Raw genomic sequence first — 27,962 nt, forward strand, 5'->3', positions numbered from 1 at the left:
CGGTTGATGAGCACACTTGTGATTTCTCATGCTTGAGTTCATTAAACCGGGTGGGCTGCAACTGATAATTTTATAGGTTTCAGGCTTGTTTTAACCTGGATTCTTGGTCTGGTTCACTGCTCTCAGCCACATGAATATGTAGTCTGGTGCAAGAGAGAATCAGATTGGCTGGGGATGAGACAGGGTGAATTGCTTCTTTCAGCATCATTGCCACCTTCTGATAGCTTAAACTGTCTGTAGAACTGTAGTTTATCTGTGCTAAGCCATTTGATTTAGAAAATGGGAAGCAAACAGTGTCTTGTAACCCACATGACTGAAAAGTGTTTGTGATTCTTTTAAGAAGATATTATTCTTTTTTTTTTTTTTTTCTGAGAAATGCTATTTGATGCTATAAACAGTGTCTCAGAGTTTAGGTCAAAGGTTCCAGAGATGTCTGATATCTTCTGACATTGTTTAGAAATGTAAAATTAATAATACTGTAATCTATGAGTATAGTAGTCATTATCTCTCTGTAGACAGTGTGATGCCTGCCTGACCCTCTGACATTGTTTGAGGCCAGAGAAATTCAAAAGTAAAAACAGCTGAAGGAAAATCAGATTCATTGTGTTTCTCATGCACTACTTGTTCAATCTTGCTGCCCCCGGACCAGCGGGGATCAGAGATTATTCCATTAGTGAGCATCTGTGACAAACCTTTTATCAAATAGCTGCCAACATCCAGTGCAGGAGGAAGTTATAATGTGAAAACTCATAACAGTTTGTATTTCTACTAAGCACTCTTTTGGAATTTGAAGATCTTAAAGTATTTACAAACCTTAGGCTGATCCTTCATTTCTCTGTGAAATATGTAAGCAGAGTCTCCATTTTACATCCGAGATTAGAAGATTGTAGAATCATAGAACAGTTTGTGTTAGAAGGGACCTTTAAAGGTCATCTAATCCAAATCTCCTGCAAGGAGCAGGGACATCTTCAGCTAGAGCAGGTTGCTCAGAGCCCCTTCCAGCCAGATCCTTTCCAGGGATGGGGCATCTACCACCTCCCTGTGCAACCTGTTCCAGTGTTTCACCACCCTCACTCAGTAAAAAATTTCTTCCTTATATCTAATCTAAATGTACCATCTTTTAGTTTAAAACCATTACCCCTTGACCTGTCACAACAGTCCCTGCTAAAAAGTTTGTCCCCATCTTTCTTTTAGCCCTCTTTAAGTACTGAAAGACCTCAATAAGGTCTCCTGGGAGCCTTCACTTCTCCAGGCTGAATAACCCCAACACTCGCAGCCTGTCCTCATAAGAGAGATCCTCATTCTCTCTAATAATTTTTGTGGCCCTCCTCTGGACCCGCTCCAACAGATCCGTGTCTTTCCTGTGCTGAGGTGAGGGCTCCATAGCTGGACACAGTACTCCAGGTAGGGTCTCACCAGAGCAAAGTAGAAGGGCAGAATCACCTCCCTCGACCTGCTGGCCACACTTCTTTTGATGCAGCCCAGGATACAGTTGGCCTTCTGGGCTGTGAGTGCACATCGTTTCCTCCTGTTCAGCTTTTCATCCATCAGTACCCCCAAGTCTTGCCAGGGCTGCTCTTAATCCCTTCATCCCCCAGCCTGTGTTGATACCAGGGGTCGCCCTGCCCCACATGCAGGACCCTGCACTTGGCCTTGTTGGACCTTGTGAGGTTCACATGGGCCCACTTCTCAAGCTTGTCCAGGTCCCTCTGGATGACATCCTGTTCCTCAGGCATGTCCACCACACCACTCAGCTTGGTGTTGTCCACAAATTTAGAGTGCACTTGATCCCATTGTCTATATCACTGATGAAGATATGGAACAGTAATGGTCCCAATATGGACACCTGAGTGACACCACTTTTCACCAATGTCCATCTGGACATTGAGCCATTGACCACTACCCTCTGGATGTGACCATCAAGCCAGTTTGTCATCCTCCAAACAGTCCACCCATCAGATCCATGTCTTTCCAATTTAGAATGAAGGATGTTGTGGGGGACTGTGTCAAGGCCTTATAGAAGACCAGACAGATGACATCTGTAGCTCTTTCCTCGTCCACTGATGTAGTCACTCAATCATAGAAGGCCACTAGAGTGGTGAGGCAGTACTTGCCCTTGGTGAAGCCATGCCGGATGTCTCAAATCACCTCCCTGTCCTCCATGTGCCTTAGTATAGCTTCTAGGAGGCCCTGTTCCATGATCTTCCCGGGCACAGAGGGGAGGCTGATAGGTTGGTAGTTCTTTCTACCCTTTTTAAAAATGGGTGCAATGTTTCCCTTTTTCCAGTCACCAGGGACTTCACCTGACTGCCATGACTTTTCAAATATCATGGAGAGTGGCTTTGCAACTATGTCAGCCAATTCCCTCAGGACCCTGGGATCCATCTATTCAGGTCCCATAGACTTCTGTGTGCCCAGGTTCCTCAGGTGGTCATGAACCTGATCTTCTCTTACAGTGGGAGGGACTTTGCTCCCCCAGTCCCTGTCTTGCAGTCCATCCACTCAAGAGATGTGGAAAGAGAGAGAGCCTGTGAAGACTGAGGCAAAAAAAGTTGAGTACCTCAGCCTTCTCCTTGTCCATTATTACCAGTTTGCCAGTGTTGCTCATCACAGTGGGTACACTTTCTTTGACTTTCCTTTTCTGGCTGACATACCTTAGAAGCCCTTCTTACTGTTCTTTGTGTCCCTTGCCAAGTTCAGCCCCAGTCGTACCTTGGCCTTCCTGACCTAATCTCTACCCATCTGGGCAGTGTCCCTATACTCTTCCCTGCTTCCACTGCCTGTGCATCTCTTTTTTGCCCTTTAGTTTGACCAGCAGGTCTCAACTCAGCCATGCTGGTCTCTTGCCTTCTTTTCCTTATTTCTTACACCTGGGGATCAAGAACCCTTGCGCTGTGTGGAAAGAGTCCTTAAAGATCTGCCAGTTCTGTTTTGCTCCTTTGTCCCTGAGGGCAGCTTCCCAGGGAGTCCTACTGACTAGTTCCTTGTACAGCTGGAATTTTACTTTCCTAAACTTCAGGGTCCTGACAAGTGTATATAACCTGGCTCTAAAATAAGTTTCACACACTATCTCTGTTGGATGTAGTCATAAATTTATTGGTACAATTTACAGCAGCAGTTATGTCTATTATCTAGTAAGGGTGTGTTTCCCTAGGTGAAGATTAGGCAGATCATGCTTTACTCTGACCTTGCCCCCTGTTGAAAAAGTTGATAGTTAAGCCCTGAGAAGACTTGTGCAACCTCAGGGCAAAGATTTCTTGCCTCAGAGAGCTGTCTGCCCATTCTGTTGTCAGGCTACTTTGTATGACCCATGAAGTACAAGGAGATGATGTAAGAAACCTAGGCCTGAGCGAGGGAGACTTAGTGTTAGATGCTTCATTTTCTCAAAGAAAGGGTGTGCATGAAAACCCAATTGTTTGGGTTAGTTGGAGCTGAAGATTCCTGTTTATGCTTCAGCAGCTGGTATGAGTAGCACAGTTCAGGCAGACAAGAGATGCAAAAATTTTTGTAGAAATTAGGTCCTCATTGACTTTCTACAAATTGTACTGGTTGGTTGCAGCGTGGTCAAGAGCAGAATCTGTACATAATCCTGGGCCTGTGTTTTTGCTTCAAGACCATTCTTCCTCATAAAGAGCGCTAACTCCCATTCTTGCAAAAAAAAAATTTCACAGTGTCATTTAGTCATGTGAATTGCTTTCCTGCGTATCCTTAATGCTGATATTAATCAGCAAATTAGTTCTCCAGTATAGATGCAGGTAGCCTGAAACATCATCTTTGCAAAATTTTGCTTCTTGCTTTCAGTCCTTATTATGACCAGAATCCCAGTGGGACAGAGGCATGGTGGAATAGTCAGGTAAGGTGAATCACTCTGCCTCCAGCTATACCCTGTTATGGTGGACTTTCTTACCTCTGAAGAGGATGGCTGACTTTCCATTCCTCCCCTGCTCTTCCCGTGTGGTAAGGAGCTTGCTTTTCTTGCCCAGGAGCACTCTCGACTTGCAGGCATTTCTGAGATGATCAAGTGCTCCTGAAAGACAGAATCTTCCCCGCTTTGAGATGAACTAGTTTCTTGCTAGTAGAGGAATTCATTGTCTGGGGAAAAGCCTGTGCCAGCTCCAGGAAAAAACAAGAAAGCTAATAGGGAGTGAAGGACAAACATCTTCTTTCCTTCTCATTTCTAATGACGAGAACTATATATTCTGATATAGATGACTAATACTCCAGCCTTTCTCATCCAGTTTGTTTCCAGTGCACCTGACAGCACGATGGCCAAAGTCTGCTCCCAGCAAGGAGTTGTTGCAAATGTAAGAGCCCAGCGTAGCCCCTTTTCTTTTCCCTTTTGTCTTTATTCCCTCCTCCCGCCTGTCAGCTCCTTCACACAAAGCTGTCTGTGAACCAGGCAACACTCTGCTCACACACATCACGCTGAAATCATGATGCCACGAGGAGTCTCAGAGAACAGGGGAAGCTCAGTATAAATCTTAGCTTTGCTCAATGTAAATGCTTTGTACATGAATGGATAAACTTTCAAAAACTTCTGAAAGGAAAGCAAGCAGATTAAAATCTCATCTAATACATCTTCCAAACAGTCCTAAATTCTGGGTCTAAATTACCAGTCTGCCCATCTCTGCAGATCAGTGAAACCTCAGTGGAAATGGGATCAGGCTTTATGAATCAAGAAGATGTAAATATACCAAACCAGCAAACACTAAATCCATCTCACTGAGCAGCTCGAGTATCTGAGTAGCATTTGCGGGATTGATGCCAAGGACTGGCTGTCTCAGGGGTTCAGTTCTGATGGTGGCAGAAGGAGGCCCTGAATTAGAAAAGGTAGGTGAATAGTATACAATTATTGTGTTTATCAGAACTAGCTAATAACAAACTGTTTCATTACACGTTCTTACTGATCTTTATATTTAAAATTACCATAATGAAAGAGGTCACAAGGCCGGTTGGTAGGCCACTACCTTTTCCTTTTAGAAATGGCATCTTGAGATGTGGGTCCCTTTTAACAATGCTTAGAGATTTTTAAACTGGATCATGGCATTGCAGTGTTCATGTATAATAGTAAGAAATGCTGTCATATTATTAAATGGTTTTTGAGGGAGGACGGGATTGTTACCTGTTAATTTTCTTGTGGCTTCTCTGTGGAATTTTGCTTTTGCATTTATCTGATTAGAATTAAAAAAGGGTGGTTTGGTTTTGAGTTTACTTCTTTCTTTTTTGGTTTTGAGCAGACCTTTCTTCACTAGTACAAGAACAGACCAGAGAGACCAGGAGGCTTCCCAAACACTCACAGCCCAAATGCATGCTTACAGATCATCTTATTTGTTTTGATTTACCACATACCTTTTAAATTTTGCTTAAAGTATTTTAGTGAGCAGACTCCCAACATCTTGCACGGTAACTACTGTGCATACGGATGGTTGGATAGTGAAGGGGTTGTTTTATTTCTTGGTGGTTGCAATCCTGAACTCTGAATGGACTGAAAAGCCTGTGTCTTCTTGATTGAGGAGACTCCTGAGATGTTAGTGTCAGTTCCAAGGAAATGAAATCTTTTAGATGATTCCAATTCATTTAGGAGCAAATTTTGGTGTGTTTCAGAACTGACCAAAAAGTATTTATCACGTAGTTTGTTTGTCAGGTTTCACAACATTCCTTAAATAAAATATTTAACATGCTTTTTTTTCTTAATTACTTTTCTTAATTACTACCTCAATTCTATTTTTTTTTGACAAAAATGTTGAAGTCAGCTGAAGATGATAATCCTAATACAGCAATTAAAATTATCAGGAACTGTTACAGGTAAAGCACTCAATATATGAAAATATTTGTTTCATTTTAAATTACACAAACAGGTTTTTGTATCAGATTCATTATTTTAATTTAGTTTTCATAAGGATTATTTGGAGGCAAGGGACATGCTTGGTGTATTTTTTTTAAAAAGCTTACTGAGTTTTCTGTGTAAGAAAGGAAAGAGCTTTTTTATTGTTATTCATAAAACAGCTTTGAGAAATAATTTAATTTATTCATGGATCCATGTGGGCAGGATTATTTGTATGCATTTTTTGCATACAATATAAAGTGAAATGGAACTTTCCAACTCATTTTGGAGTCAAGTTTGTTTGATGTAGTTCAAAAGGTGTATGAAGTCCAAATCTGTACTGGGAGGAGACTGGAATTGGTTATTTTTATTGCTTGGCATTACACGGCTATTTATGTAGTTCAAACTGATAACATCTGGTTATGTTATAAGAAAAGCTTTGAAAGAGCGAGAGGCCACGGGAGCAGTTGGGAAATCGAGGTGACCCACCTCTGCACGGGCAGCCAGCAGGTCCACCGGGGACAGCAGCAGCAGCAGAGCAGCTGGACTCGGTGGTGATTTCACCGAAACCCCATGACCAGAGACTGGCAGCGAAATACACTGAGTGAGCACTTTTCTGAGCCAGCCCAGTCCCTGTCTCACAGTAACTGTCCCAAGCTCACTCCGTGAGATTTGCCATCTAGGTCCGGCTGTAGTGATGAAGTGGGAGCTGCAGGCAGGCGTGGATTCGTCGATATATACATCCAGAATTAAACCTGCATATGCTACTTGGCTTTTGTAGACATATCTATCATATGTAAACAGAAATAATCAATATTCTAGAATGACATTTCTTATTATGTTAATTTTCAGATCTTCTAGCTGAATTCTTTTGCAAAAACTATACTGCAGTGTACTGGTGATCTTAGTACTAGTGATCTGATGCTGGGCTCTGCATTTTACTTCTCATAACACTGTTTGCAAGAACAAAATCCCATTTCATAATAGTGCAGTCTTATTAATCATAGACACTAAAATTGCTGACTTACATTTCAGCGTTAGTACACAGCCTCAGAAATGCATTGCTTTTCAAGGACAGGCTGAAATGTCCTGACTCCCTGTCAGTAGATCTGGGTTGCAAGCTGTCAAAATAAGAATCTCCACAAATGCCTAACAAGAGGTGATTGGGAACCATACCAGTAAATTATACCATTCATATGCAAATATAAAGAGAGATAACCTTACTTCCCTACAGTTAACTTTATACTCGATGAAGCACAGAAGGGAAAAGATATATCTCTCTTTTCTTCTGTTTGCATGTTTTATGCCAGCAGCTGGGTTCATGCTTTTAGATGCAACACATCGTTTATTTAATTGGGTGACAGTACAATTTTGTACTGTGCTTTGTAGCAGCCAGAAAAAACAACAGGCAATAGAGTACACCAGCTCCCATGGGTGAGTTTGGCAGGTGTGTGCTGGATTGGACCTCACTAGCCTGTCTCTTGTATTTTTGTTTGTGGGATTTGTTGAGCAGAGTTTTCTTCAGGGAGGTCTGTACCATCATACCTTATCTGTCTACCTATCTGTCAGGTTTTTTCTTACTCTTTTTCCAGCCCTGCAGTATATCTGTTACAACAGCATGAAGAAAAAAATGAGTGAATATGTTCTATGTGTATAGTTTTATCAAAGTCGTTTCTCTTCCAGTGTAGCTATTACTCATTTTCACCATCTTGGCTGCAGTTTTGGGACTCGTGTCATTCTTATTCGGGGAGGGTTCTCTCGGCTACTGCGCACTTTGGTCGGATGGCGCACACCATTGAGCTGGAGCCTTTGACTTTTACAATAGCTGTTGCTCACAGCAAGAGGGAAGTGGAGAGATTCAAACATTACCAGAGATGTATAGTTAAAAATGTGACTGCCAAAGTGCTTGTGTGGTGCTTCAGCGCTTGGGTAGAGTCAGACCCTGAGTCCCACTTCAGCTGTGGTGCAAAGGTCTCTCATAATACAAACCTCCAGGCTCTTTGTACTCTGGAGAGCTTGTGGACTGCTCTCTCCCGTTTCCCACGCTAGGGAAGAAGGGGCTTCCATCTGTAGCACACCAGAGGCCAGCATAATATGTAGGGAGAGCATTTTTTATGCAAATGAATATGGGAAATCATGCATCCTGTCTCTCTAACAGAGATAATCCTTCTTAAGGTACAACCTTCTCTTGTGCTTCTGCTGGGAGAAGGCATCTTTGCCCAACTGTCACCCCCTTGTCCTGGCATGTACGATATCTCACAGTACTAAAGTGGGATTATAGAGCCCTTTGTGTAAGTGATGTGCACTAAATCTGGTAGATGTGGGAAGGCTCAGGATTCTGCTTGGCTTGAACAGTTTTTTCAGACAGTGCTTTTTTTTTTTCTCTCAGGTGTACCCAGTCATTTCCCAGGACTTTTCATACAAGTTTCTATAACTCCTTTTTATAAAAAAAATAATAATTAAATACATGTGCATATTTTCATATGTGTGTGTATATATATACGTATATATATGTATATGGCTTTGATGGAGTTTAGTTTTTTAACAGTATCTCTCTGTGCGCAGGTAGCTCGCTGTATGGTTCTAGCAACCAGTCCCTGGGACACTGTTGACTCCCTGAAATGTGTTTTAAATAGCTTCCCCAGAAGCCTCTGCAGTGCTTCAGCTCTTTTAGAGAGGGATCAGTGCTACCTGGGACTTACTCCGTTACCCAGAGTGGAGCCTGTGCTTGTGTCCCAGTCAGGGAACATGGGGCAGTGGTACATACAGGAGTCTCCTGTTGACCCAGAGTCATGAAGCACATCCAGAACCAGATGAGGGATGGGGCATCTACACCCTGTGCCTTAGAGTGTGAGAGCTCAGTTCCTCAGCAGCCTTCATCCTTGCTCTTATGGAGCTCTGGACCAAAAAGCTCTTTCCAACAGGAGCTTTTGTGTGTAGCAAGAGTGAGAAAGTGGGTTGATACTCTCCAGTGTTCCTATTTTCCCATTCATTTTTACATAAGCCAGTTTTTCCTGTTCTGGGCAGGAGAAAGTTCAGACACGGAACCATTGCTGCTGTAATCACCTGGTGTACACATGGGAAAACCAAAAAAAGCTTCAGAAAAGAAGTTCTCTCCTATCATTTCTTCGTGTATGGAGGGAAGCACAACTTCAGAAAAATTATTTGCTGAATGTTGCTGTGTAGCTACCATTCAGATGGCATTTTGGTGAATCATAGAATGGTCCAGGCTGGAAGGGACCTCCAAAGGTCATCTAGTCCGACCTCCCTGCAGTCAGCAGGAACACCCCCAACTAGACCAGGTTGCCCAGGGCCTCGTCGAGCCTCTCCTTGAATATCCCTTGAGGGATATTCAATATCCCTTGAGGGACACCACTTGTCACTGCTCTCCATCTGGACTTAAAGCCATTGAGTACCACCCTCTGGATGCGACCATCCAGCCAATTCCTTATCCACTGAACAGTCCACCCACTGAATCCATACCCCTCCAATTTGGCAAGCAGGATGTTGTGAGGGACTGTGTCAAAGGCCTTACTGAAGTCCAGATAGATCACATCCATAGGTTGTCCTTTGTCTACTGACCTGGTCACTCTATCATAGAAGGCCACTAGGTTAGTCAGGCAGGACCTGCCCCTAGTAAAGCCATGCTGGCTATCTTGAATCATCTCCATGTCCTCCATGTGCCCAGGCATGGCATCTGAAAGGATCTGTTCCTTGATCTTCCCAGGCACAGAGGTGAGGCTGACAGGTCGGTAGTTCCCAGGGTCCTTCTTTCTACCTTTTTTAAAAATGGGTGTGATCAGATCTGTGAAATCCCCAGATCTGAACAGAGAGTGATATAGTGGTGATTTTGAGATGAACTGCTAGTTGTGAGATGTGGTCTGCTGCTAGTCCACAGCAGGAGAAACGGCACACGTTATCTGAAGCAGCCAAGTGTCACCTTCTCTGAATTGGTGTTACATGGTTTAAATATTTCAATGACTAATCACTTGATACAAAACCAAAATAAAAAGTGCCTGAAGCTTCTGCATTGCAAAATATCCTAATGCAAATTTTCAGATAAGCTGTTAAAGTAGGGCTTGAGAACGTTGTGGGTTAGCCATCACGCTGCAAATTTAACCAAAGATTTCCAGAGGTACTTTTGTGTCTTAAAACTTTGGACTTTGCATCTAGGACTGTGACTCTGGACTGTAACAGAGTTAGTGCAGCCTCAGAGGGGAACAGGAGCAACCTCTGGTCTGAGACACCCCAGGAGGTTGCTATTCCCCTATAATTATGCCTAATTAAGGCTATTCCCCTCTACCAAACCAGAATCACCCATTCCTCTGTCACCCTGACGAAATTTGTCTAGCTTCTTTTTTAAGACCCCCACTGACTGCAGAGCCTGTCCAGATGATAAATTTCACTGCCCCACTTATCATTAGAAAGTTTTAGTGTGCTTTCTTGCTGTAAAGTATCTTCTGGTGTTCATCATCAATATACAGAACAAGTTTCATTCGTATGCTTTCCCTTCTGCCTGCCTTCCTCAGGTCAATCTAGTTCATCTAGCTTTTTGTTTAGATCCTGGTTTCCAAATTCCTTGCTGAATCTAGTGTGTTGACCTGCACACTAAATGTTAATTTGAGCATGTCCAGAGGTAATTACATGTCTCACAGCTTTGTCTAAAAAAAAAAAAAAAGATTTTTAGCAGTTGAGCAGGTAGCAGAATCTGGGCACTTTGCAATGGACATTGACTGGTGAGTTGCTCGGACACTGAAGTGGATAGTGGTGTGCTATCCTCCATGAGCCAGCCATCATCAGGAGTAAGAAAAGAGAAAAAGAAAATAATTTGGTACTCATAGGAGGATTGTACAGTGATGGTGATGGCCCGTCTGTATAACTGGAAGGGACTTTAGATGGAGGGAAACCTGCAAATTTGACAGTCCATATTGAAGAAATGAGCAGTACTCTGGGTGTACAGAAATGCAAGAACTGAGTGAATCATTAACATTTTCTGTTGAAAGGAGGCCACATGTTTATCAGCACAAAGGCTTTGTTAAAATCATGACATGAAAGAACAGAAGAAGAACAAAGAAGATAACCAGGCAGACAAAAAGTCAGAGAACCTCTCTCTTCTTCCGTAGTGTTCACTTTCATCTCCACAATCATGGTTACAAAAGTTACATGCTTCCTGTTAATGATGTTAATTCCTGTAGCCTGCGTGTCCTTAGTCCTAGAATGTCCTAAGAAATGTGTTTTAGTTTGTGTTAATTGACCAAACTTGATCCACGGTCGTGCCTAAAATACAAGAGAACTCTGCGCAGATAAATACCAAATTCATCAAAACACAGTTACTTCCAGACAGCAATTCCCAGGGGATTTGATGCGGATTTCCTGCTGGCTTTACACCAGTGTAAGTGAAAAGGGAATCCTATTCTCTTTTAATTTCCCAGGCTGAATGCCTCCTTCGGTAATTAGTGCCTCCCTTCAGTAATTGCAGCGCAGCAGGAAGCTGTGCTGGTGGCAAGCACATGGTATCTGGGAGCGATCTGAGATACCCCAGGGCCCGCTGGAGGGTGGGATGTGGTCGGAGGGATGGAGCCGGGCAGAGGCTGTGGGAAGCATCACGAGTGACTCAGTAGGTGGCACACTCTTCCCTCTGCATCACACTTGGTGAGGTAACTGCTCACGTCAGCACCCGGCATCACTCTGCTGACACACCAGCTCAGGAGGCAGTGAAGAATCCAAAGCCTTGACCTCTTTTGATCACTGCTTTTTTTTATTATTTTTTTTTTATGGAGTCGGCCTTGATTCATGTATAAAAATAGTTTACCAAAACTTCTTGAGATTTCAACTGGGATGCTCTGCCTAATGAGATGTCTATCTATAGCTTCGGCTCTGTAAATTATTCTTCACTCCTTGTTCAGGCAGTGCGATCCCAACACAACTGTGCTTTGATGTCAGACAGCCGTCTTTCTAGGCCAGTGGTGCTTCTCGTCTGTACAGCCAGAGCATTTTGAGATGCAAATGCTCGTATCCTTGCAGGCTGTTTTCTGATGTGTTGCACCAGGTTTTCATCCAGTCATTCAGTCTGTTCACAGAGTGAATTTATTGAGAGCTTACACAACTAACTTAGACTTGAAGTCTAGCGCTATGTGAATGTACCCCATCTTTTTAATGAACGGTTTTTCACAGGGAACCTGGCTTGGGTGATTAAGGGTGTCTTGTTCACCTCAGTCCTAGCCCTTATGGTGATATGAAGAAAAGAAGCTTTGGCAATAAATGAGTGTAATTAATTTTAATTCCCAAGCTGTACCCGCACCAAAGCCTCAAGGCTGTTCTGCTTGCTTTCTTTGGGTGTTGTTTTCTGAAGGCATATCTGGAGCTTCATCAAGTACTTGTCTTTGAGTCCTTGTTTCACAGCAGAATTCAGCCAGGGTCAGGACTGTCTGATTCTGGGTTGACAAAAATTTTCACAGTTGCTACTTTTATTTAATTCAGGAGCCCCCTTTTGTCACAATCACTTTGGGAGTTTTGGATGGTAGGTAGCTCTGAGTCAATTTATTGACATTTCTCTCCACAAGGGACTTTTTTTATTAAGGTCTGACAGAAGTGCTACCCTCTCTGCTGACCACTAGTTGTTATGTGCCCTTCTGATGTTTACCTTCTATATACTTGTCGTGCTCAATTGGTGGCTTGTTCTCTTACACTGACTTGGTGCTGAACTGTCCGGTTGGGTATGCCTCTGTGATGAGGAGTTCCAGCTGATGGGAACTGATAGAAATCTCATCAGCTAGAGTAGCTTGTGCCTTTGGGGAATTCAGAATGTTTTCCTGGTCCCCACAGCCCTGGCTAGCCTACAACATACCTGTGGCCTCCTTCCTCTTGACTGTTTCACACGCTTTCCAGCAGCCATTCATTTATACTTAGGATGTGGGAAAGCAGAGTGTGGTGGGGTTTGTTGATTGTCTCACGCAAAGTACATTGGGACAATGCATTTTTTCATGTTTTGGCTCCTTTGGAAGTGTGTGGCCAAGATCCCTACCCAGTCACTGCATACAGGACAAGATTGATCTTTAGTGGGGAGTCTTACAAAGGTGGTTGCGTAAGGACTGACTCAACATTTTTCACAGTGGGTGTGGTGGTGGTGTCCAAGGAGTGTCCAGCCTTCCTTTGGGTGTGCTTCCTTTGAGTGGTCTCATAGGATGTACTTCTGGTTCATTCCCAGCAGGTGTAAGCATGATTTAATTCTCAGATAAGATCAAATATCTGCAATTCTCAGCAAATATGAGATACAGCCCACCATGGATGAATTTCAAGATGAATTTTTTTCACTGTATCTGAGGTTCACAAAGTCAATGGAAGGGATGAATTCTGTGGCTTAATGCATGTTCTCACACTAAACTAAAAGCTTGCCGTCAGGACTAGAGGAGGTCCAGCCTCCCTGGCAGCAAAATCAGTCTGTGGTTCAATCTGGAGAGGGTGTGGGGCATTGATAGGAAGAGCACGTGCATGGTAAACATCCTTCTATCAAACAAGTCTGGTAGATCCATCCCCAGGTTGCATTGTCGCAGGTGCTTCATTTTCCTCCAGTAAGAAACAGCTTTATTTAAGTACACAGAAGAACCATTATTATGAGTTTGTTTCACCCAGCAATACTAACAGTGAGGTTAGTTGGTTGACAGCAACTATGACTATGGCATTTATCAAACTGGGAGGGTTTTTTCCCTCTAAGATATGTATTACTTTAAGATATTAAAAATTACATTGCAAAGGTCCCTCTAGCTCTGGAAAGAATTATTGGTATCAGACATTCTCCAGCTCTGAACACCTCAGGGTCATTATGTGGGAACAAAAATTATGTACCATATGGCACATCTGAAATACTCAGTAATTTGAAGAGAGTGTTTGCTGAAAACAAATTTTACAGCCAACCAGGCTGCAAATGTTCTATAGCTTTGAAAAATCACCTGAAAGAAATAAGAGGACAAAACACTGAAATGTATAGCCTTCCCTGCTTTTTGAATGTAGGTTTATCAGTGAATTATTATATTCTTTCTATTGTGTAAAAGCATTCATCAGACTCTTTTGTCTATAACCTCTAATGATGATTAGCATTTTAGTGTGGGGACCTGGAAGCCTTCTGTAAACAAGACTGAGTTCACATCCAGCATTTCCTGATGGGCATTTCTGTAGTAGTACATTTCATCTGCCTCTTGAATTTTTGCATCCCCTGCTTTCTGTGTCAGAAGAAAAATGGCCACATGTAAAGAGGTGAATTGCAGTATTTAGATTTTCAGAGCCAAGAAGGACACTTCATGTTCTTTGTGGTCTCCATTTTGCAGCTGGAAGGCAGAAGGGCAGAATGCAAATGATTGCCCAAATCCCACCTGAGGTCTCCGACAGCACTGAAAGGACCAACTGGATGTTTTGATCTTCAGTCCTGCACCGTCAGTCTTCCCTGCTGTGCAGAACTCTTCTGTACTGCCATCAGCACTTGCTCTGCTCCTTCCTACCTAGCCCAGAATATACAAAATGACACTCTTTGTAATTCCATTTACTCCTTCAAATTTACTGCAGTGAGGCAAGTCCCGAACCCTGCTGCCTGAGGCATTCCGGGTGCTGTTGACAGATGTCCCAGTAAAATAGGTGTAGTTGCACTTTTTAGTGACTCAGCATCCCAGTAACGTGGTTGACATCTAGTAGCCTCCCAGTTTACACCCTGATCTGTCGTCAAAGGCTACATTAGAAGTCCTTCCAGTACCTGAATGGGGCCTATAGGAGAGATGAGGAGGGACTCTTTATCAGGGAGTGTAGCAATAGGATGAGGGGTAATGGCTTTAAACTGAAAGAGGGGAGATTTAGATTAGATACTAGAAAGAAATTCTTTACTGTGAGGGTGGTGAGACACTGGAACAGGTTGCCCAGAGAACTTGTGGATGCCCCATCCCTGGAAGTGTTCAAGGCCAGGCTGGATGGGGCTTTGAGCAACCTGGTCTGGTGGGAGGTGTCCCTGCCCTTGGCAGGGGAATTGGAACTAGATGGTCTTTAAAGTCCCTTCCAATTCTAACCATTCTATCAAAGACTCTGGCAACTGAGAAGATACCTCACTCAGCCAGACCACACCGCTGAGGCTCTTTAGGTAACTGTTCCCCTGGTTTGACTGAAAGGTACACATTTGTGGTAGGCATTTAAACACAGCAGATCCTGGGGCATCCTGATTTCCAGGGTGTATCATCTGGCAGTTCTCTTTCAGTTGGATCAGCAGTTAGTTGGCTGGAATTGTCTGTTCTTTCTTTTTTATTTTTTGGGGGTTTTTATCTTCTTATTTTTGTTATTTTCATTCTCTGGAGAACCCAGAGTCTAAAAAGGGAAAGTGTAAGCCTAAATGAGGCTGCTGGGGCCTGCACATTTAGTTGTACACATCAGCCATCTGCTTTGCATGCTATACCTTTGCTCCTTGTTATACGCTTATTATGGGAATATTTATTCTGTCGATGACTAGCTGTTTGCTCTTAATATGCTTCCATCTGCATATAAATTTGTTAAACCACTCCCCTTAGGCATATGAAAGTTTGGCTTTCCCTTTAAGGTGGCTATAACTATGCAATTAGATTTACTGTATCATGATCAGGGTGTTCAGCTCCCACATCCGCTGCAGGATGCTCATGTGGAAGATGGGCTGGGAGAAGCAATTTACAGAACTCCTCAGGTGCAAAAAACAGGCTGAGTTTTAGTGACAGCCTGAAGAGCTGGAATCTGTGTAGGAATTTTGGAGGTCTTAAAGGTAAAATAGTGAAAGGTAAAAATAGTAAAGGTGAAAATAGCTGGGGAGGAGCCACAGACACCTCTAGGTCTAAGTAAGGACAGTGGGTTGCCAGGAATGATGAAATGGCCCTGTGGCATGGTGTGTGCCACACACCTGGCAGAGCTGCCTTCATGGAAACTCCCAGTGGGCTTTGAGGAGAGCTATGTGAGGAGAATACCCCTCTTGGGCCTTCCTTCTGGGAGGATCCAGAACAAAATCAAGTTGCTGTTGAGAGTGGGAAAGGCAGGTTCTGATTTCTGAATTATTTAAACTTTTCAGAGTTGTGCGGTTCATGCATAATGGAGAAGAGGAAAAAGCAAAAAAACCAAGAGATGGATTGGAATTTAGGGGGTTTTTTGTTTGCTGTCTTCTGGTTTTGTTTTGTTTTCCTTGCAGAAAATGACTCAATAATGTATTTTCTTGCTAAATTTACTCCTGTTAAATTCTAACCAAATCCTAAGAGGTGGGGCCAGTTTCCCTAGCAGTGTCCATCTTAGCATCTGGCACATGGTACCACTTTCCTTGATCAGCTTGAACTTTCAGAAATCACATGCTTTTGAAAATTAATTAGATTCTCCTTCTCATGCTAATCAATACTGGGTAGCATTTTGTCTACAAAAAAACTTTATCCCAGGAGCCTGGATGTTTTAAGTACTTGCCAGAGACTGTCAGCTATCCCAAGGGAAATGATGTGTCCAGGCGTATTTCACTTTAAATAATTTTAAAAGTAAACATCTTGCTTTGTCTTGCATATGAGTTATAACCCTAATGACTTCTGGTTCTGAGTTTCCTTTCTCAGAGTTTCCTCTCCCCAGACTTCTCCTGATGATAATGCTGCACAGTGTGGGAATGAGCCCAGCCTGCCTTTTATTCCTATGTATTTACCTGACATTTTGCCAATGTGCTATTATGCTGCTCTTTATATTGAAAAATAATGCCCTGAATCTCACATTGTGAAGATCAAAACCTGCTCTTCAGCAAGGCATATAGTAGACCAAAGAAGTCTCAACTGCGGGCATAGAGATGGCTGGGCAGTAGGCACACAGATTCTTTGGTGATGGACAGAGAAAGTAAAAAGCCCAGTGGCTAACTGGAGGCGTTCAGCCCCTGCAGAAACCCGATTTGCTCCAGCAGTCTTTGGCACACAACTGCAAGAGCTTTGAAGAACGCAGGAACTCTGCTGATGCCTGTGGTGAAGGTATCTATTTTCTCTGTTTAGCCCACTTTATGCAAGGAACTCTTGATAAACGTCGGCTAATTAAAAGCCAAAAAGGTGGTCCAGAGAGTTCCAGGCATAATGCCTTTCATTGTTGAAGACTCTCTTCCTTTTTTTATATTTTTTATTTCCTCCCAAGAAGACGTTGATTCATGCCTTGTTCTGTTTGAGTCATGGCTTCTGAGTGAGTATCTTGACATTATATGACATTCTATCATTAACTGGCTCTCTCTGAAGGCTCTCTGCAAGTGTTTTGCAAATCACTGCCACATTAGAGGCTCACTGTTGGGACCAATGATTTAAGACATATGCTTACAACTTAAAATTGTTTTGTTCTTAATGGGAAAGCAAGCAAAATTGTGGCTACTTGAATATTTGAGAATGGTGTTGTAAACATGAAACAAGAAGACACTGTGCAAAGGGAAGTTGTAGCTCTAGTCCTGCAGGCCTGGGGATACATTTGTTTCCACGGAGGTCATCAGGAGTCCTACAGGAATGTCTTCAAGACCTCAGAGCATGGTACCTGGGGGCAAGTTCAGCAGCACCAGAAACACCTAGACCATTTGTTCCCAATTTTTAGATAATTGACCCCTCACTGGAGAATACTGATAGTTTTGTGTCTTATAGTTTCAGCTCCTTTGAAAAATCTCTCTCAGGTCTACTGTATATCTTCTTCATCATCTTTCTTGCTCCACGATTGACATCATATCCATCCTCCATCCTTACTTCTCCATTGCCAGCTTTACTGACAGATCCAGGACTGCGAATGAGGTTACAAACCTGACTTTATCTGGCTAACATCACCCAGAGCCATTGGGGCGTCTCTACACTGTGCTTCCATTGTGATTCTGATTTAGGAATACATAACACAGACATCCAAATTGGCTTTGCATGGATCTGTGCAGATCTGACAGAGCGTGGTCATTCCCTCACTGTGCTTCATTTGTGACATGCTGATGGGTCACCACTGAGGTCCACCTCACCCATCAGAAAGCTCTGAACAAGAGTTCCTAACGTTTTAACTCCATTGCAAATTATTTTATAGTCATGGAGTCAGTTTATTCACCATAGAAAATAACTTATTTCTGTGTAGTTAATTGCAGACCAATTAGAAAGAATTTGCTGACAGGTTGGAAAAAAAAGTTACTTTGTGTGAAAATAGTCAGTAAAAGTATTGTTTAAGTAGGCTGCATTTTCTTTAGCTACATGTATCTCAGCATAAGAATTTCATTTATAACACTTGATATAAATAGTGTGATAACACTTCACAGAGGCTCCACTTATCAGGGGAATTCCAACTTCTTACAGAGACTGAAGCATACTGGTTGTCATGCCATCCTTGTAAATATTTTATGTTGGCTTAAGACTCAAGGGCAGACATCTATTTTCACTTTGTGTTTGTGAAAAACTATGAACCTAAAAAGCTTTTGGTATAAAACATTTAGCAGTAGTAAAGTCAGTTCAAAGCTGTCTCCGGAAACAGAAATTGTGATGCAGCTTTTTTGTTTGTTTTTATATTATATTTAATGTTTGCTATACTTCTCTGGTAAACATGTCTGTATTAAATAGTTGTTCCAAACAACATAATCCATTCAACAAAGTAGCTTGAAAGTCAGTATTCAGAAAGCAGAGCCTACCTTTCCTCTTGAAGCAACTGCCTTATGTAACTTGCCATTTTATTTCTTTTAAACACCTACAGCTTAATATTGCTCCCCTGCCAAAAAGCTGAGACTTGTAGACTGGCAAAGACAGCTCATTACTAATGTGCATCCTATATTGTCTGGTGTCCCAACAAGCTTTCCTGGATATCTACTGTTTTTTTCAAAGAAATGACATAAACCTTGTATTTGGGACATAATCTGAGGTTCTTAAAACCACAAAAAAAAAGAAAAAAAGAAAAAAGTGTCATGTCCTCTTGATTAAAATGAGAAAGTTTGAGAGCCAAAGACTTTTACTGTGTAGATAAGCAGTATAAATGTAGATGTGCCTGAGCCACATTGCCTGCTAACATGGACTCCTCAGCTGCATCCATGCATACAGAAATGGGACAGGGAGGTTCAGTCATTCAGACACTTTTAAAAAATTTAGCCAGCATTAATATTTATTTTAGAATTCAGATTTCAATATCTTAATGCTCTTCTCTGTTTCCCTGGCAGACTCCCAAAAGCCAACCACGTTACCAGCTCGAGTGGCCATATTTGTCAGCTTCTGCCTGCGTTAGCCCAGGGCTTGACTCGGGGCTGCTGTGAGAGGCCGGCGTGTGACATCATTACTAATTAAGTTTGAATACAGAGCTATGTTTGAGAGCCAGAGGAAGTGCAGGAAGGAAGCTGAGTGTCAGTGAGTCATGTCAGATGAATGTGTGGCAAGCAGTTATTGATAACATACAGCCAAGCCACAATGTTGATTTTGGAAGATTTGGCATGGGAACTAAAAGCAGCATCCTGACCTCGGTTGCGATTTGTTTGTATTTAGATTTCCAATAATGCTGGTTTGATTTTTTATTTTTTTTTTTGAAGAATTGTTTCTTTTCAGATACTCTGTCTTTATTTATCTCACAGTTCTTGCTAGAATAAGGACCCTTAGGGACTTGAATGTTTAATCTGTGTGAACAAGGCATCAGCGTTTTTCTGAAGACTGTCTCCCATTTTCTGTGTGAAGGAAAAATGTCTCTTTAGTGGCAGGCACCCTGCCTTGTAATTTCCGTTGTGTGAGCTTGGACATCTGTGCGATTATCCTCTGGGAACACTTGCAGCTTGACACACATGCATCTAGTCTAGCTATTTTTAATCACTGCTTTTCAAGTGTCTGTAGTGAGCTTGGTGACATGAATGGGAATAGTGTTTTCCAAATTTGAGTCCTTTGGTATTTGCTTTTTGTAGTCCCTCAACCCTGCTAAAATCTCAAAGTATCATAAAGGTTAATCGCTTCCAACTGTCCAGGAAACGTCATTATAAGGCTTGAAAATATTACAGTGCCCACAGAATTTGAATGCAAAGCTGCATTTGAAGATTATAAGAAATGCCTAATTTCTGTGTTAAGTGTAGCCATACTTATATAGGAACATAACCTACTGGAAAACAGGTAGTCTTTAAGCTTTTTAAAAGTTATTTTAAAATTAAAATATTATCATATACGTGTTTTGGCTTAATTTATAGGAAAAGTGATGGTTCTGTACCAGCAACAGTTACTATTGTGGTTCATCTTGCTAGAGAGTTATCCTGGTGCTTTTTCAATTTTGCTCCCTGGGATGAAACTGATGCCAGGTCACAATCTTTTCTGTCCTTTCCCTTTCTGTCACAGTTCCAGGAACTGTACTTTTGCAGCTTACCTTGTTGCAAGGAAAGCTTCTGTGCCACATCTCCCATTGTTGATGTGTGAAGTAGTTGTAGAACAAGACCTGAAGAGTAATGATCCATTTCAGGTCTCAGATCTCTAACTGACTCCTGTTCCAATCAGTGAAATACACTTGAAAAACCACAACACAGTATTTGGACCAGTGAAACAGTATTTTAAGCGTGGTTACAGGTGTTAAGTTCAAGGATGGTATAAATGTCTCATTGTATTGATCAAGTAATGAAGGGTACCTTCTATTACAGGTTTATTTTAAACTGCCTATCTGCAGATTAATGAAATAAGAAAGAAAAAAAGGGCTTTAAGGAATTTCTGTAAAAGATACATTTCATTTCCTTGGCCACAGTGTAGCACCAAGTAGATTTATGTCACTTCTGAGAGATGTTTGTGTACTCTCTTCTTGAAGACCCCACAATGTCACTGTGCAACCAGTGCTTTACTGTATTTTAACATTAGAAAGTTTATTCTTTAAAGTTTTCTTGGACGTTAAATTCACTTCCTCTTGTCCTCCTCAGATGTGGAAAAAAGATTATTTTATTTCTCCTTACACCATATGTTCGAAAACTGCTCTCGTGTTTCAGCCTACTCTTTTCTAAATTAACCATTCTACTTCCATCAAATTTTCCAACCCAGCACAGTTGTGATCCTTTCTTCTCTGCTGTTTACGTGCTGTTGTCTCATGTCTCTTTTACACTAGGAAGGAAAGCTTTTTGGAATGTAGGGCATGTTTTATGTGTCAAATGAGATGCACTTCACACAATAGTTTTGCCCATACTTGACAATAGTAATAACAATACTGGTAGATGTGCTAGAGAGATATGGCCCTATGCAGAGCCTGCTATTGCTTGTGAAAGGAGCCAAATGTTTCAGAGGCAACTCTTATATCCTCACGCATTTTTTCCAACCCATAGAATTATGCTTTAATAGTATTTCCACAGGAGAGCAAGGTGAGCCAAGGCTTGGTCATTACAGAGGTTTTTCCATGTAATTGAGTGGTTCAAGAAAACATTATGAAAGATTATCTTGGCAAAAGATGTAAATGTGAAGAGCAGCTGGTAATCCCATGAAGATCCTGCTCATCTATAAATTAGTACGTGCCACTGGGGATACTGGCAATTTGTCTTGGAATGAAATGGTTGAGAAGAGATTTTGGCACTCAATCAGCAAAAGATATGACACTCATAAAAGGAGAACTATATTTATGACAGTACAACAGTTAATTGATTTGGGACATATTTATATTAATATGAAATCCAGCATCTATTTCTGATATCTTTGTGTGTGTGTAAAAATGGAATTGCATTTCGTGGGGAGAGAAAGAAAACGTCTTTGTTATCTTATCAGAAGAGCATAGCTCCCACCATAAGACCTCAATAAAACATTTTTGCAATTTTGTGGGGTTCCTCATTGAACAAGTGGTTTTCTCACAGCCCTCCTCCTCCACTGCCTTAATTTTACAGCATAATGAAAACAAGATGCAGCAAACTGAGCTAGGATCAGAAGAACGGTTTTAGAGGGGTAATAGCTGAATACATAGCTTAACAGTTACATAACTGGGAAGGCAGGCCAGGAGAGATAAACGTTTCTCATTTATACATGCATATGTACATATGCATATAGATGTAAAGAAAGTATGGTTGCTAAACTTGCCTTTGATGACATAAAATGTGTGTGTGGATAAATAGATCAGATAATCAGACATCCAGAAAACTAAACTTGCTTTATGTAGTTAAATTAAACGTAGATTTGCTGGAGGTACTAGTGTGAAGTAAATATAAGCAGAACTTGAGTGCGTTGAGCTGAAGGTCCCAAACTTGATTTTTCTGTGACCGTCAGCGGTGACAGATCCCACCAGTGGCAACAGTGCTCTGAGGGTGGCAGAGCACTGGAATAGCCCGCCCAGGAAGGTGGTGGATTCTCCTTCTTTGGAGACATTCAAAAATCGCTTGGACAAGTTCCTGTGCAACCAGCTCTAGGTGGACCTGCTTTGGCAGGGGGGTTGGACTAGATGATCTCCAGAGGTCCCTTCCAACCCCATATCATTCTGTGATTCTGTAACGGCAACGCTCCCTCCAGGCTGCCTGAATCACAGGACAGCCCCAAGTCCAACATTTTTTCTGGACATCAGTCCGGGCAGAACCAGATTGGTTGAAGTTGTCCAGGGTTCCTGGCAGCCTGTGCTGTCTTGCCACTGCACAGCACCATCCACAGCGGTGTGACCTGACACTGGACACGAGTATCACAAGCTCTCCCTCCTTCTGCAGTATGCCTTGCTGTGACTATGTGAACCAGCTTTGCAGCCTGCCTTGACTCAGTCACAAGCCTGTCACTAGTGTCTCGTGACACTAGTGACAAGTCTAGGGCCTGTAGCAACAGGACAAGGGGTAATGGTTTTAAACTTAAAGGAGGGTAGATTCAGACTTAGATATAAGGAAGAAATTTTTTACAGTGAGGGCGGTGAATCACTCGAACAGGTTGCCTGGAGAGGTGGTAGATGCTCCATCCCTGGAAACATTCAAGGTCAGATTGGACGGGGCTCTGAACAGTCAGATCTAGTTGAAGATGTCCCTCCTCGTTGCAGGAGGGTTGGGCTAGATGACTTTTAAAGGTCCCTTCCAACTGAAACCATCCTATGATTCTATGATAATGCTTCCCAAGACAAATTTGCTATTTGTGTACAGTAGGATTGATGCTACCTATTTGTTTTACTGGTACATGGTGCAGAATACCTGTATATATATATGTCTATACATATTCCCCAAATAGAAATGAGGTAGCTTTATGTATTAGTGAAATCCTTCCAAATAAATACCCATCTCTGTATTCCATGCCTTGCTGCTTCCTGGTGTGTGTTCCTTTCCCCAGAGAGACCCTGCCACTCATCACCTGTCTGTTGAATATCTAATCTCTTCAGGTTAGGCAACCTAGTTTCAACACCAAATTAGGGCCTAGTGCTACAACTTTTATTTTTATATAGAACTACCAAAATAAAAGAGCTTTCTGCTCTGTGTTGCCTATCTCACCTGTCTTCAGAGCCAGGCTTCTTCATTAATTTTATCATTTTCTGGTAATGGTGGTTTGTTGGTTTTAGATTTCCTTTCTTTTCTTTTTATTATGAGAAACCCATGGTTTTGTTCACTGTTTTGTCTTTCTATGCTGAGTTTGGTGCAGTTAAGTTTTACATTATTTTTGTGTGTTTGATCCCTTTTTCTGTAAAAGCACTTTTTTTTTTTTTTTTTGAGTGAGATAAACAACCTCTCCAAATGTTCAGGCTTTGTACCTGGGAAAGGAAAGGAGCACCAGAGGGAGTTCTATAATTTTCTCGTAAGTAGATTCTCTTTTTTCTGCCCCAGATCCCAGGCTGTGACTCTAGATACAGGCTGAAGTGTAATCCAGATCGTGACTGAATCCTTCAGGATCAAAGGCAAAGATGCTTCTGATTGCAGACCTGCACCCCAGCTCTTTTGCTGCGGCCTCAGGAAGAAGGGAAAGGGTAGCCTTGATATCATGCTTTCTCTCCTTTGATACCTAGTGGCATTTCCAGCAAAGGCAATCCATTCTGCACCTTAGAGGAATATCATCTCTCCCTACATCTGCTGTTCAGTTCAAATAGCCTGAGGCCTTTCTAGAGTTACTGGAGTCATTCTGTGAAAGCCCTCCTGAAGTCTTTTGGGACAGCATCCCAGGTCAAATTGATATGCTGCATCTGCCTGCTCTGACCTATAGAGTGATGCTGATGGATAAGACCATATTTCTGTTAGTTCATTTGCTTTAGCGAGTATTGGCATAAGTGCAGCTTCTGCTATGTGTAATGACAGATGCTGCCAAATGTGACTCACATTTTCTCTTCGTTCCCCTCTACAGCAGCCTCTCCAGTTGCTGCTGCAACTTCTCAGCATGAGGAGCAATCTTATTTCTTAATAAACAAACAAACAAATTGGCAAGAACTCCAGACATCTAAATGTTTCGGATAAAAGGCTGTGCTCATTAGTTCATTCTCAACTAGAGAAAAAGGCAAATTCCCAAACCATCCTGTCTGGGACAGGATTCACGCCCTATGAAACTGTATGGCTCTGGAGAGGATGGAAGACATGTGGAATGAAAAGTTTCTCTTCCACATTTGCCTTGCCAGCTGTCCTGGATGCATTACACACTGTAACACGATAGTTTAAGGCTTTCCTTTTTGCTAAAGACAGACAACAGTGACAGGACTACGCTATGGGATTTAGTTTATCATGTGGATTTTCTCTAGTATGGGATGTACAGTCTTGTCTTCTGGACAGGACTATCTCAGAAGCTAATAGAGCTACCATGGCCACAAACTCTTTGCCCACAATTTACAGTCTCCAACTTAGCCTCTTTGAAGGTGCACTGGAAAGATGAAGAATCCATTTCTTTGCAGTATTTTTCTTCCTGAGGGTGATGAGAACCTGGAACAGGATGTCCAGAGAAGTCATGGATTCCCCATTATGGGAAATTTTCAAGGTCCAGTTGGATGGGGTTTTGAGCAACCTGATCTAGTGGAAGATGTCCCTGTCCACGGTGGGGGGTTGGATTAGGTGATCTTTGAACGTCGCTTCTAACCCAAACCATTCTGGGATTCGAGGATTTCCTCTCCCCTTTGGAGGAGCCAGGCTGGTTTTTTCTGCCTTGTATTGTCTGAATGGGATAGATCTTGTGTGATTTCAGAATTGTAAAGGGGGGAAGTCTATGTCTCTGTTTCAGTCACCAGTGAGGAATAAGGGTGGAGGTCCTGTCCAGTCTTCCCCTTTCATCCAGAGCCCTCATCCAGTTCTTCTCTGGAGGATTTCAGAATCCACCAGCTGTCAAGTACAAGCTGGTTGTTGGCTGCTTGGAGGAAAAGTGAATGTATCTGTGCAGTGAAATGCTCTTTGAAGTATCTGATGGGCTCCTCTTTACTCCAGAAATGATAGAAATGACACTAGTGCATGTCTTTGAAAGTTGTATCCAGCACCAGCTACTTAGTTTGCCACCATCCGTTTATCTCACCAGAGCTCTGAAAGCATAAGCAGGTGAGCTAAACTGTCTCAGACTGCCTGGAGACTAGTGGAAAATCTAAGATGACATCCCGGGTTTGCTTTGGATCCCTGAGAAATAACAGGAAATACCAACTCTTCTGCTCCAGAGCCAGTCTGTTCGCAGGTTCTCTGTTCCTTCTGTTTTCATCAGGCCACCTTTGAGCTGCAAACCTTAGAGACCTCAGAAAGCTAAAGTGAGATGTTATGAATGTGATTAGGTGAGCCTGGCAAGGATCTCATAAAATTCAGGTTGGCAACTGCACCCAAACTGTTTCCCTCTGCATCTTATCTGCCAAGCACGAAAAGTGGCTGGAAAGACAATTCCATTGGGGTTGGGACGTGATTTTTGGGTGGGTCTCGTAAACTGAAAAGCAGTTTGTATAAGGAACATTTGGTTTATATTTTTTTTTCATTTTCCTTTTCCAGTTAAGTCTGCCTACATGATCTCCTATTTGTCCTGTATTCATTCCTTGTTAAAGGTCTTTTTTTACACTTTACCCACTCCAAAAAATAGAATAGGGGGTGGGGAAGTAAGTTTGGGGAAGAAAACAGTAACTCTAGCTTGATTTCCTCGTTGCTCATCCCAGCACACAAAGTCCTTGTGAGTTGTTAGCTGCTGTGGTCCCCGAGTCACGGTCACTCCTGAACTGTTCTGAGAGCAGTTGCGGGAATTTACTTGCAGATTGGTGTGTTATTAGGACTTGAGATCTGTTATAAGGAGTTGGCAGGTTTGTCTGTTTCTGCAGTCAGCTTTGGCTCCATTTCCATCCTGGAGCAATTTTAAATATTCCTTTTCAAAAGTTGGCATCACTGATACCAGAACAGAGTACTTTTTGTAGCACTTGATTTGATTTCTGCACTTAAGGTTGTTTTCTTTCCTCTCAAACGATTGTACTCAACTACTGATAAAATTCCTTTTCTGCAATCTTTGATTAATAAGTAACATGGGCTGTGCTGGCCAGGGAGGAGGTGATTCAGAGCAAGGTACTGCATTTTAATGCGAGGTGAAGTCAATCAATGTGCACAAAATTATGTGAAAAGAGTATGCTTCCAGGTAACCGTGTTCTTGAAATATGCTCTTCTGCTTCTATTAGGTTGATCTGCAGCCTTGCTAATTCTAATTTCATGTAGGCTTAAGGTGACCTGTTTCTCAATGTGCAGACGCCCGTCCTGCATACGACACCATCTGAATGCAAAGATCCATCCCTGGTGATGATGATTCAGTAGTGTACTGTTACAGGTTTTCTCATCGGTGGCAGAATCGTGGCATTATTTAGTTTGCTTTAAAGAGAAGCCGTGTGTGAAGTAAGAGGTATAGAAATTACAGAGATGTTGCCAAAAAAAGAAATTAATTAAAATGAACAAAAAAAAGTAGGTCAAATTTTGGCCTAACTATGTTCAAGTCGTTTCTTTTTCAATACAAAGAGCAGAGAAAATAGGCAGATGGGAGTACAGAAAAGGGAAATAAGCCAAAGTGATTAGCCTGGTTGACCTTCCCTTATTTCTGGTGGGTTTTGTATGTATGTGCACTGCGCCATTGTTTTTGATGAATAAAATTAACATATTCAATTTATATCCTAAAAGAAACCTAAATTCAGTAATTTACTCCATACTGCAAGGTGCAAGTTTTAACTTTGGAAGCTATTTGTGGTACTTACTTTCTATATTTTGCATATTTATGTGTCCAGATCAAGGATACACAAAAAGAGAATAAGAGTTTTATAAAATAGCATTAGGACTAATTAAGAAAAGAAAATAGCTCAGAACAGTGGCATTCTCCTGGGGTTTTGTTCCTATGCCATTTTTAAACAATTGAACATTGAGCCACTCAGTAACAGATTAGCTTATTCATCAGCTTTCTAAGAGCTAAATTTCAATGGATTTCTTCCCTTTCTTATATTCTTTCAGATGATTTATATAAAGGAAGGTTTTCACTATGTTGGTAAGGGTTTCCCAAGAAGTTTCCAACTAATGCTTAGTTAAACAAATTGTGTAGAAATTTATACTGTAATCAGTTTGATGAGTGGATCGTGTTGCACGGCCCAGATTATCTGGAGTTTTCTACTATGAAAAATAACAAAATGAAACATGACGGCAAAGAAAATTAAGGCACTTCGCTCATGGCTGTTATTTATTACTTTAAAATGTACTTATAATTCATGATAACTTCAAAGTATCTTTTAGTGTTTCGTTTAACTCCTCTTTGAATTTTTGCTAGACATTTTGGGGGGCATAGCACTTGTCATTTGGATGAGATCCACAGTGTCTTATTTCAGAGTGGCCAGAAAAAGAAATTTCAAAGAGCATCAATACCCGGATAGCCTGGTAAGTAGGCTTACACGGAGTATGCTGCTAACAGTACGGGTCTCACCCTCCACCCAGAGAATTCGGCTCCTGTGTGGAAATAGGTTTATTCAAGTCATTTCATTTCCAAAAATGCAGTGGCTTAGAAAACAGTAAATCTGGATATTTCTGATCTCCAAAAAGGTGCCAGAATTCTTTTGCCTATTGCTAAGACCTTGCTTTCAAAACTTCCTGTAGAAAGGTATGCCACAGTATGATTTCCTGTTTTGTGAAAAATCTGCTTCCTATTCCCATTTTCAGAATTCATGGGTTTGGGCGTCCTTGTTCTGGAGTTACAGATTAAGTTAAGACATAGTCCTTGATATTACTGTTTATGTGCTTTTGAACATCTCCCATGCTGCTGATTTCCTTCCTAGGAGCAACCATCCCTTTCTTTTC

At 41.9% G+C, this 27,962-nt stretch overlaps 1 protein-coding gene across 2 annotated transcripts in view; it reads left to right on the plus strand.

Moving 5' to 3' along the window:
* STARD13 (StAR related lipid transfer domain containing 13) overlaps window positions 1-27,962 on the plus strand; it is a 314,786-nt gene that overhangs the window by 89,308 nt on the left and 197,516 nt on the right. The window lies entirely within an intron of this gene.

The sequence above is a fragment of the Calidris pugnax genome, unplaced genomic scaffold (assembly GCF_001431845.1).
Source record: "Calidris pugnax isolate Ruff unplaced genomic scaffold, ASM143184v1 scaffold20, whole genome shotgun sequence".
Taxonomy (NCBI): domain Eukaryota; kingdom Metazoa; phylum Chordata; class Aves; order Charadriiformes; family Scolopacidae; genus Calidris; species Calidris pugnax.